The sequence below is a fragment of the Heterocephalus glaber genome, unplaced genomic scaffold (assembly GCF_053883595.1).
Source record: "Heterocephalus glaber isolate CG9 unplaced genomic scaffold, H.glaber_assembly_v1.0 deba00000768, whole genome shotgun sequence".
Classification (NCBI taxonomy): Eukaryota; Metazoa; Chordata; class Mammalia; order Rodentia; family Bathyergidae; genus Heterocephalus; species Heterocephalus glaber.
Genome location: NW_028258162.1, coordinates 2042818 through 2054815, shown reverse-complemented (window position 1 = coordinate 2054815; position 11998 = coordinate 2042818).

Here is an 11998-nt window from a genome sequence, read left to right as displayed (position 1 = left end):
ATCCCGCGGAGCTCGTCCGCCGAAAGAAGGTCCTACCCCGGACGTCCATCAAGCTTAGATTCCTGCCCCACGCAGACAATATCCAATGGACTCTCACCTGGCTCGGAAAGCCACGCCCCTCGAAGGCGGAGACGTGGGGGATTTCACCACAGCCCGCCGCACAGCGGAGCAACGTGCGGCGTTGCCCCGCTCTGGGGTGTGGCCACTCTATGCCCCGCCTTGGCGCCCAGTTAGTTCCTGCGCTCTTCCAAATTGTGGAGCCCGGCAGAGACGGGAAGTGAGAAACACCCAGTTTTCCCTTGGTGAGGGAGCCGGGCTCGCTGTGCGACCTTCGGCGAGTGGATGCACTTTCTGAGTTTTGGGGTCCATCACTAAAACGTGGGGCCGTGAGGGTTGCTCTGGTCTTCCTGTCTCTGACCTAATGTGAGCCCATGACGTCGCTGGTCTTGGGGTCACACACTTGCCCTTCCGCTTTCAGCCCCCACCTGTCCCATCTTTGGCAGCTCTGACGTGAGCCAAGCACACACCCCACACATCGCACCGGCTCTCTTGCCTCAGTTTCCTCCTCTGTAGAACAGGCCTGGTGACTCAACCTTGAGGGACACGGGTATCTTCACACGCCCGTCCGTCTTCCCCATGATTCCAGGGCCACTGGGGGTCGGGCTGTCACTGGGAGGGGCCCTCAACAATAGAAACCAGAGGACACAGACAATGGGGCTCTGTCTGCCCAGCTGTCTCCGCCAGCCGAACAGAAGCAGCTGACCAGAGGGCGGCCCGGGACAGGGCTGCTCGGGTCCTGGGTGACAGGGTGAAGCCTGGCAGGAAGGGCAGGGTGTCTGATGAGTGCCTTCCAAGTGCCTGCCCCTTGACTGAAGGCGTTTGATTCTCACATCCTGACCCTACGAGGGGTGCCAACATCACCCCAGTTTTACCACGTGGTCCAGGCACAGGTTCAACCCAGACTGGGCTACCTGCCAGGGACCTTGGGCAAGTAGTTTCAGCTCTCTGGTCCTTATGGGGTTTTTTTCTTTCTTCTTTTATTTCGTTTGTTTTGAGGCAGCATCTCTTGCTATTTAGTTCAGGCTGGCCTTGCACTCACTGCATAGCCCAGACTGGATTCAAACTCTCAGTAGTCCTCCTGCCTCAGCCTCCCAGTTGCTGGAATTACAGGCATGCCTGGCTGGTCCTTGCATTTGTGCATCTGAAAATGAAGAGGTGACTGTTGACTCAGCTCCTGGGGATGCTACGAGCAGCAGGAGATAATAACATCAGTTACTACCAAGACACTGCCTATCATGGGCTGGGCTCTATTCTAAAAGTGTTAGGCTCACTGAGTTCTTAACTAGGAACTAGGAAGCTAATGATGGTCGTCCCCATTTTACAGAAGAGGGCACAGAGGCACCGAAGGGTGAGTAACTTGCCTCAGCGTCAGGGATGTGGACAGAGTGATAGCCACAGAAGGAAAAATTAATATTCAGTAACAACCCAAGAGAGAAAGTGCACTGAGAATCCGGCATTGCTGTGACTGAATGAGCACGGGGTTGGCCTCGGCATCTTGCTCTAGGATTCAGGAAGCCACACAGATGCGCCTCTGTCAGGACAATGAGGGTCTGGGCTGGCTGGACCAGGCAGTGAGGCCAAAGAGTGGACTGGCCCAGGTGCCTTTAAGTCTTGATGGCTGAGTGGGGAGGTGGCCTGGGAGCCCAGAAGGGCTTGGGGACACCTCCAGCCACCACGCCAGCCTGGACCAGCTACCAGCACTCTGGCATGTTTGAGCACGAAGCTGTGTGAGTCCAGCCACTGAGTTTGGGAGCTTCTGGGGCTGCATTCTAGCATGTCTGTGAGCCTGAAGTTCAGTGGGGGCAACAAGCCCCCAACTAGGAAGCAAAAATCTCCCAGTCACCTTACTGTGGTGATTCCATGAGAGGCACAGGCTGAGATGGCAAGAGCATCTGCTCCTGATTTAGGCCTCGGTCAGGGAAGGCCCCTGTGAAGAGATGATTTCTTTCTCATGTTTATAACGATGCATGTGTATTTCAAAATGCCACTGGGATAAAAGAAGATACTGACTTACTGAACACATTTTCCCCTTCTTACACTCTTGGGATATATTTCAATTCAAAAATTAATAACCTGGGGCCGGGGATTTGGCTCAGTGTTTCTGTCACCTGCCTCGCAAGCGCAAGGATCCAAGTTCGATCCCTGGTACCAAAAAAAAATTAATAACTTGACTGAGGTGAAGCTCACTGGTAGAATGGTTGCCTAGTAGGCACAAGGCCCTGGGTGCTCCCTTGCACTATGAAAAAAAAAAAAAAAAGAGCAGAGTGCAGGGTTCCAAACCTGTAATCCCAGCCACTTGGGAGGCTGAGGCAGGAGAATTGCAAGTCTGAGACCAGCCTGGACAACTTAGTGAGACCTTGGCTCAACACTGAAGAGCTGAGGATGTAGCTCAGCACTTTCTAGGTTCAATTTCTAGTACTGACAAAGAACGTGTTATGGTTTATATCTAGATGTCCAGCAAGAGCCTCATGTGTTCATAGAAGGGCTTTTAGAAGGTGACTGGGTTGCGGGGCTAAGAGCGCGCTTGCTGTTAGGAGGCCCAGGTCAGAAGAGGGGTCACTGCAGACATGGCCGGAAGGGTACAGCTCCCTCCCTCCTTCCTCTCACTCTCTCTGCCTCCCTGCCACCCACCTTGAGCAGCTCTCCTCCTCCGGGCCCTTCCTGACTTGGAGCCAGGCAGCCATAGACTAAAAATGTGAGCTGCCATAAACCTCTCCTCCTCTAGATTGGGGGTGTTGCTTATTGCATCTCAGCGACAAGAAAATGACTAAGACAGAAAAAAAAGCTCAATACAGCACTTCTGAAAAGCATACAATACTACAGAAACATATCATAATATACAGATAGCAATGGGCATTGACCCAATATTTGTTAAAGACTTAGTCTGTGGCACTACTGCGGGCCTGGCATGGAAGCGAGGTCACTGGGGGTGTGGCCTTGGAGGCGAGTGCAGAATCTCTGCCCCCTTTATTTTCTGGCTGTGAGCTGAGTAATTTGCTTCTACTGCCTCAGTGCAGGCCCAAATCCAGAGACCACGAACTGGAACCTCCAGAAGTGTATGCCAAAGTAAACTTTTTCTTTTTATAAACAGATGATCTCAGTTATTTGTTGTAAGAATGGAGAGTTAACACATAGGTGAGTTGTTCTACAAGGTGAGAAGTAAGCAAAGAATAACTCTGGAGAGTCCTCCAGCCCTCTCTGAACCTGCCTTCTGTTCCCAGTGCTGCCTCCAAAGGTCTTGTGGACTGGGAGCACTCACGGTCACCATGGCAACACATCACCATGGAAACCAGATGCTTGGTCCTGACCCGGTCTGCTCACTGTGGATGCCTCAAGCCAAGGAGCTGGTCCACACTGGTGACTGGGTGATGTTCCCAGGGACACGAAATCACTGCATCTCCAAGAGCAACTGGTTGTAACTTGTGGAAGCCCCAGCCTCAGCCCAACAGTCCCTCAAGATCTCCTAAGGTTGACATCCTCCCTCCGTGCTGGGCTCCTGGCAACAAGCCCTTTGCTCTGCCTTTGAGGCCTGGCCCCTGGGGCTTCCCTGGCCAAGGGACCTCATTAACCACAGCGCTTCCAGTGACAGCCACAGAATACACAGGCTCAGGCTGGCCTCAGCAGCATGGGGTGGGGGAGACACACATCCTACCACGGCAGGCGCACACACGGCATCACACCAGGCACCACACAGGTTCATGCCCCGGAGAACGTCACAAGCATCCAGAGCACGCACCCCCAACCCCCAGCCCCACCACTGGTCACCCCTGCCCAGCTTCCAGCCTCCATTTCTCTGACTGTTCCCAAATGCAGATGGGATGCCTCCAAATCCTAAATGTCATCATAGCTATGCTCCTTCCCTAGAAAGGAAGATGGGAGGAAGGAAGGGAGGGAGGGAGGGAGGGGCAATGCAAGCAAGATGGGGAAGGGGGAAGGCACAGTATAGGCATGGATCTAAGCATGCATTCACCAAGGGCAGATTCGGGTTCTATGGGCCTGACATGTAGCGAATGAGTAGGGAGAAGGAATTTTTAAAAATGCGTAGTAAAATATGAATACAGCTGGACGTGGCACTGCTTATAATCCCAGCACTTGGGAGGCTGAGGCAGGATGACCACCATGAGCTCAAGGCCAACTTGGATTACATAGTGAGACCCTGTCTCAAAAAACCAATAAAAGAAGAAAGGAAAAAAGAGAGGTGGAGGGGGGAGAAAGGGCTGATGCTATAGCACAGTGGCAGACCACGTGTTTAGCACACACAAGATCCTGGGTTCAATCCCCAGCAATAAGCAAATAAATAAAAATTAAAAAGAGAGAGCTTGGAAGGGTCCCAGCCAAGTGAGGCGCTCCGGTGTCTGTCACGTGCACAAAACCCAGCAGGGACTCGGTCTCCCCAGGATGCGCACTGCGCAGGCCCTCGCCCCTGCCCCTGCCGACAGAGGCTGGAACCGCGAAGGTGGCCTCCGTCCCTCAGAGCCAGCACCTGTGCCCTGCGCGCAGCCCGTCCTGTCCCGCTGCCGTCTCCTGAGAAGGGGAAACTGAGCCCCGGAGAGGCAGTCGTGGGCTCTAATTCAGGTCCCCGGGAATGGCAGTGCAGGCGCGCGGAGAATGCAGACGCGTTCTTCCAGAACACACGAGACTTAAAAGGTTTTCTTTTTTTTGGTACGGAAAAGTGTAAAGAAAACGAAAATGGCGTGTGGTGCTGCCACACAGATGATCCCGGTGGCATTTTTGAAAATAAACTTAATGAATGCATATGCTGAGAAAATCCAAACACTCCTGAAGATTATAAAAGGAAAACTACACTTCTTTCCCAGCAGTTGCTCTGCCTGGAGATCACTGCTCTCCATTTCCTTCCTGAATACATTAGTACAAGAGCCTTTTTTACCTGTTAAAAAGAGAATCAGAGCTGGGTGTACTGGTGCACACCTGTAATCCCTATCCTGGGAGGCTGAGGCAGGAGGATTGCAGGTTCCAGCCTAGCCCTAGAGTGCTTGCCAGCCTGCATGAGACCCTGGGGCAGAGAGAGGCGGGGGGGGGGGGGATAATAAATGGGAGAATGAATATCATTGTACTAACTGTGTTTTCATCTAAAACACATCCCTAGCCAGGCGTGGCAGGCACACCAGCACTCAGGAGGCTGAGGCGGGAAGATCACCATGAGTTCAAGACCAGCCTGGGCTACATAGTGAGTTCAAGGCCAGCCTGGAATACATAGTGAGATGCTGTCTAAAAAAAACCAACCAATCGACCAACCAAACAAAATACATCTTTGCGTGTTTTTCCACATCACTGTGACCTAATCTACCACTTGCTTCCAATGTTGTGCTTTACTCCACTTTGTGATCATGTCCTCTGTTTCCAGTTTCTTTGTTCCTACAATGCCCCCTATACTGGTCCTGCTGGAGAAACTGCAAGCATTTCCTCAGGGTCCGCAAGAAGTGCTCATTCTGGTTGAGATGGCCAAAGCGCTCTTCCAAAAGATGATGAGTTTTTACACTTTTATCAATGCATATGAGAAACTTGGTCTCTCTGAGCTTTTATTTACACATCTTGCTGATCTGAAGAGCAAAAAATTCATACCTCAGTATCTTTTAATATCAATAATATGCAACATAAAGTGTCCTTTGTATCCAGGAGCCCCATGTGTACCAAATTCAACAGATGGCCAAGGCCCTGCATGTACCAGCACTTCATTCTCTGTGTGTATGTATGTGTGTGTGTGTGTCTGTCTGTCTGTCTGTGTGGTAGTGGAAATCGAACCCTGAACCTTTTCACCAGGCTACATCCTCAGCCCATTTTGATTTTATGTTTGACACAGTGTCTTGCTAAGTCATTAAGTTACTCGGGCTGGGCTGGAACTTGCAATCCTCCTACCTCAGCCTCCCAGAGTGCTGGGATTACAGGTGTGGGCCACTACACCTTGCTTTATTCCTTTCTATAGCCAAAGAACATTGCATTGTATGAATAAGGCACATTTTGTTTATCCATCTATCATCAGTTGATGGATATTTCTGTTATGTTTTTGGCAATCATGAATGATACTGCTTATGAATATTCATGTGCAAGTTTTTGTGTGGACACAGGTTTTCCACCCTCTTGGGTACACACCTAGACTCCCAGTTGTTTTGATAGGTATTTCCTTTTATTCTGATGGAGGCTGAGCAGCTTCATGAATTATTCAGACCCCCTGCCTGTTTTACTGTTGATTTGTCTGCCCATGTCCTATTGATTTGGGCTCTTTGTTGATGGAGAAAATTTAATCTACTTCTGGTATATGTGTTAGGCATGTATTTGTCCACTTTGACATTTGTCTTTTAATTTCATGCATGGTGTCTATGACATTCACAGATGTGTTCACTTTCTGTTACTATGACAAAACACCTGAGACAATCAAGTTAAAAACAGGAGAGGTTTCTTTTTGCTCACAGATTTAGAGTTTCGGTTATCAGTGGCACCATTGCTTTGGGGGCTGTGGTGAGGCAGCACATCATGGTGGGAGTGCATTCAGCTCACACCAGCTGGGAAGCAGAGAGAAGGAAAAGGAGGACTGGGGGCCCACAAACCCGAGTCGAGCACCCCAATGACCCAGCTTCCTCCCCTGAGGCCCCACCTCCTAAGGCCACTCTGGGCGGATCCCACGCTTAGCACATGTGAGGCCTGGGGTTCGATTCCTAGCATCAAAAATCTAGAGAATAATGGCAAATACGACAAGCTCTTTGCAGTCAAGCGCTGCAGCTGCTGCAGAGGAATCATGGGGGCTCTGGAGCACCATGAGGAGTTCAGACATGGTTCTCCATGTGACTGGGCCCTGGGGATGCCAAGCCTTTGGTGGGAGCCAGGCCCTTTGCCACCATCCACGGAGATGCCACTGGGTCCCACCTTGAGACACTCATTCACCAGTTGCCCAAAGCGCATCACGCCTTCATTTTCCTCAGCCTCCCAGCCTCCGCCCAGGCTTTACAAAGGCCGTCTGGAGAACAGGGCAGGAGTGATGCTCTCTCTACAGCTAAGAAAAGAGACAGCTTAGACAAGGAATCTCACAGAGCAAGATGACTCGAAACACAGAGCTCTTTCCATTGTAAATTATCTCCCTATGAATATTTTAAAAAATTAATGATGTGGACCAGGGATTTAGCTCAGTGGTTCCACCGCTTGCCTCACAAGTGCAAGGTCCCAAGTTTGATTCCTGGTACCAAAAATAAAAATTAATGATGCACAGGAGGACGTATCCTGGGTGAAGAGGAGAAAGAAATAATTTCAAAAGAAATTTTAGCCAGGCATGGTGGCACATACCTGTAATCCTACCATATGGGAGGCTGAGGTAGGAGGATCTCTGTGAGTTTGAGGTCAGCCTGGACTACATAGCAAGACCCTATCTCAAAAAAAAGAAAGAAGGAAAGAAAGAAATTTTAACTGGGAGTGCAGCTCAGTAGTCAAGCACTCCTGAGCATATACAATGCCCTGGGTTCAATGTCAGCATCCCCTTTCATATAAACCATCACATATGAAGTTTTCACTATCCATTTTGTTCATAGAAGCAACAAAGCTGGAATGTTATTTGAACAACAGGGAGATGGTTAAGCCACTGAGTGTAACTAACATTCACAGTTAAGAGAAATAGGTTCTGTGATGATTCTGGGGAGATGTAGAATTGTTCCTTAACCAAGTAAGACTGAAGGGAACCCATGTTTATGGATGAACACTGACCCCTGCTACATAAGAGCTGCACCACACACCAGCTGGCCCACTGCCCGCGAGCTCCCGCTGTCTCTCCCCTGCCTGGCCCTCGAGCGTCTCACTCAGCCAAAGGCCAGGGGCAACACTTCCAGCAGAAAAAGGTGCTTCTCCTCTGTGGCTTTGTAACAGAACCAGGGCTTTTCCTCTCTCTGAATCATAGAGCTAATAACTGAGCCAGGCTGAGCAGGGGAAGCAGACTCTTCATGGCCGAAGCCTAGAAGAAGCCCAGAGACTTAGCTCACAAGTAACTTCTCAACCCGTGGAAGCTGGGAATGTCACAGAGACCTTACACAAGATGAAGGAACGACAGGCAAGGGAGGGGAGGAATGTGGATGGGGTTCCTGGGAATGGGTGGGCATTCCCCAAGCATTCAGGTGCCACTGCCTTTCTCCCTTTTCCCCTCATTGGCATGGTGGTTGTCAACAGTTGGGACAGGAGAGGATGGGAATTTGACTGAAGGTGAACATGGGTCACCATGACCCCAGAGGCTGAGTGGGCAGGTGGCCGACTTCCTTATTTCCAGGGGGCTGAAGGCATGGTTTGTGTACCATGTAAATGTTCCCTATGGAAATAGTACGGGCAGGCGATTTAGATGGCAGAGGGCCTTCTTACAGGAAGAGTATGGTCATTAGTTGGGGACAAGAAACCTGCCCTGTTTCCCTTGGTGACACCTTCAGTTCCTCCTAATCCCTGTGGGAACTGTGGTGGTCCCAGGTCCTACCAGGAAGTCCCCTTCCATGATCCTAGTTCCTGCCAGAGACCCCCAACTCCTGGGCACTGCCATGCCTCCTTTGTCACTGGGACAGCTTCCTGCTGGCTAAATCTCTGTGGCCTCGGGGTCACCTGCTTGGTACCCAACCTCCTCCACCACCTGAGGATATTAACCAGTCCCCTGCATTAACTTCTAAGTGAGAACTTCTGCACTTTCCCGGCCAGCTTCAAGATAATCACAACCCTGCTGGGTACAAATAAGGCTTTTTTTCAGATCATGAAAAAGATACACATGTGTACAAGATGTGCAAAATCCAGAAACACACACAAATAATATAAAAAATCAGTCATAACCTTACCTCCAAGTCAACTACTGTTCACATTCTCCACTGGTGAAACATGGGATTGTATCCCATATAATTTTATAATATGCTTTTGTACCTAAGAGCACAGCACAGAATTTTCTCTGTGTTAGTTACAAATTGCTTATAGACATTGTTTTAAATGATTAAACATAATACATCAACTGGATACATCATATGTTTGCTTGACTATGTTGTTGGACATTTAGATATTTTATAATTTTTTGTAGTATAAAAAATACTACAATTTTTAAAAATTCAGTACAAAGGTTTGGCTTAAAAAAAAAATTTGCCCCAGAATCAGGTAAGGTGGTGCACACTTATAGTTGGAGCTTCTGAGGAGGCTGTGGCAGGAGGACTGCTAGCCAGTTCAGGTCAACATAGCAAGACCACATCTCTTAAATATTTCCCCTCAGAATTTCAAATTATTTCCTTGAATTGAAATCAGTTCAAGGAAATTGAATCAAGAGTGAGAACAGTTGAAAGGCCTTTGGTTCACTTTATCAAATGATATTTTGCAAACAGTAAACTATTTATATTTCCAAGAACATCATGAGAAAACCTAACCTATTTCCACATGATAGAACATACTGCAGTTTGAATTAAAAGCTCTGTAAATGATTGGGGAGCTTTTCCTATGCATACCATATATGGTCAGCAACCCAGGAGAGTCTAGGAAGAGGGTAGAGGTACCGGAGTATAGAAAAAAGCCATGTATTGGTTAACTATTGCTGCATAACAAATAACCCTAAAATTTAAAGTTTAAAACAAAAGCATTCGCTGTTCCTGTGTGTCCCTTGGCCTGCTGGGTGGTTCTATTAACCTGGATGGTACTTGATTAGCTGTCGGGTCCACCTTGGCTGGGACAACTCAACCTTCTGGGTTAGTGCTCCATTAACCTGTATCTCTTACATCATTCCAATGTGCTGGCTATGGTGTGAACTCATGGATTCCAGGAGACAAAGCCACGATTATCAAGGGCTTTTTCAAGCTTCTGCTCAGATTAACTCTCCCTCAATTCTATTTGCCAAAGAAAATAGCAAGCCCAAGCCTGCAGCCAGTAGGGAAGGAGGACACAAGCAAGGGACGTGAGTATAGGGAAGGAAGAATAATGGAGGTCATTACTGCAATCATTCACCTCCAGTCACATCCGCAGCAGATGGGACCACAGTCTCCATGGCAACCGGCAAGGCCCACTCCTGAGGCCCAGATGGCACCGAGGCCATCTCAGTGGAGGCTGCTGACCTCGGCCCATACGTGACTGGGAAGCACACCTGGTCACTCTGGGGTGCAGAAAGTGGGGGATCCTTGAATTGTTACCCTAGAGGCACAGGATCCGGAAAGAGAAATTAAGGAGGGGTGTAAAAAACAATGCAGGCACAGTTGCTTCATAGAATAGACCTGCAATCCACTAGAACAGAGAGCATAATTAGCCTCCAGTGGACCACAGACAGGGGAACAGACATTAATGCTTCCAATGTTGGAGGCAAAGAGCCTCCCTCTCCCTAGAATGGCCCACTTTGAGGCCAGCAGGGTCCCTTGATGCCAACTATGTCCTCATTCACAGCCCAGGAAGCAGTGGCAGCAAGGTTCCCTGGCTCCTTTGAGGGGAACAAGGACCTAGGGCCCCCACTGCTCTCTGCCATGCCGGGTGGCTGCTGGAGCCTGCTGCAAACACGCAAATTGTTTCTTAATTGGAGCCCCTGCTTAATTAGCTGCTTCCTGAGCAGCCGTTCTCCCGTGCAGCGAGCTCAATCAACACCATATCCTGTAAATTGCTGTGACCTCGCTCTCCCGTCTCCACCTCCTGGGGATTCACTTCATGCTTCTGCCCAGGAGGATGGCTGGGGAAGGATGGGATGTGTAGGCAGCTTGTGGGGACAGCAAGCAGCTGTCCTTGCCACCACCCTGGCTCCAGGGCTGCAGAGGGCATCACAGCTGCCCACCTGGCCAGGCCCAAGGGACAGGCAGGGGGAGCCCAGCTCTGCATCTGCCACCAACTCCCTGCATCATCGCAGGAGAGCTCTGTTCCTCTCAAGGGTCCTGTGACTATGATTAGAAGTCTTCCCCAAGTTGGGGTTGCCAGAGTTAACAAATAAAAGTTCAAGGTGGTCAGTTTATTTGAAGGACAATAAGCAACAAATGATTTTTTGGTATGCTTCATGCAGTATCGAGGATACATGTATACAAGAAAAAAGTTGGTTGTGATCACAAATTTAAGCCAGGCGTGGTGGCTCATGGGTGTAATCCCAGTACTCTGGGAGGCTGAGGCAGGAGGATCGAAAGTGGAGCTCAGCCTGGGCAACTTAGCGAGATTCTTTCAAACTTAAAAAAAGAAAAAGAGGGGCTGGCATGTAGCTCAGGGTAAAGGCCTTGGATTCAATCCCCAGTGCTGAAAAAAAGTAAATAAATTTAAATGCAACTGTATTTTATCCTATGACTCAAACCCAAATGGAAAATTCTGTCCCTTTCTCCCCAGTGGCGGCACCATGATGAAGAATACAGAACAGAGGGGGGCAGATGAGGCCCAGATGTGCCACCCACCCACTCCTGTGTGACCTCAAGCAGGTCCATTCCCCTTTCTGATCCTCAGTTTCCTGACCTAGGAAACAGGATGTTCATTCCCTATTGGCTCTTTCTCAAGTGAAAGGATGTTATTAAAATCTCTTTATAGATGGCAGAGTGTGCTGTGAGGTTGAACGTGTATTAGGAACTACCGTATACAACACACAGTACCTAACAGGATGGAGGTAGAGAGAATGCAGATGAAGATGTGCACAAGGAAGCCCGAGACAACCCATTCTTCATCGAACCCTCCATACAGAAAGACACGCACGAGGTCCTGGGAAAAAGCCATGCCTGGGCCTTGTGTCGGGAGGAGCTACAGTGATTCCCTGGCCAAGCCAGGCACGCACATTCCCTCCCTCACACAAGTGACCCTGTGGGAAAGCGGCAGCCTCTTGGGGACCTCAGGTCCTCGGCCTGCCCCTGGGCCTCGGAGGTGGCTCTGCTGTCGGGAAAGAGCACAGTTGTTCCAGTCCCACCTCTGGAAGCTTAGGCTGGTGGAGCTGGGTATTGGGGATTTGCCAACCCTGCCCAGGCTCTGGGGACCCAGCTGTCTTCCA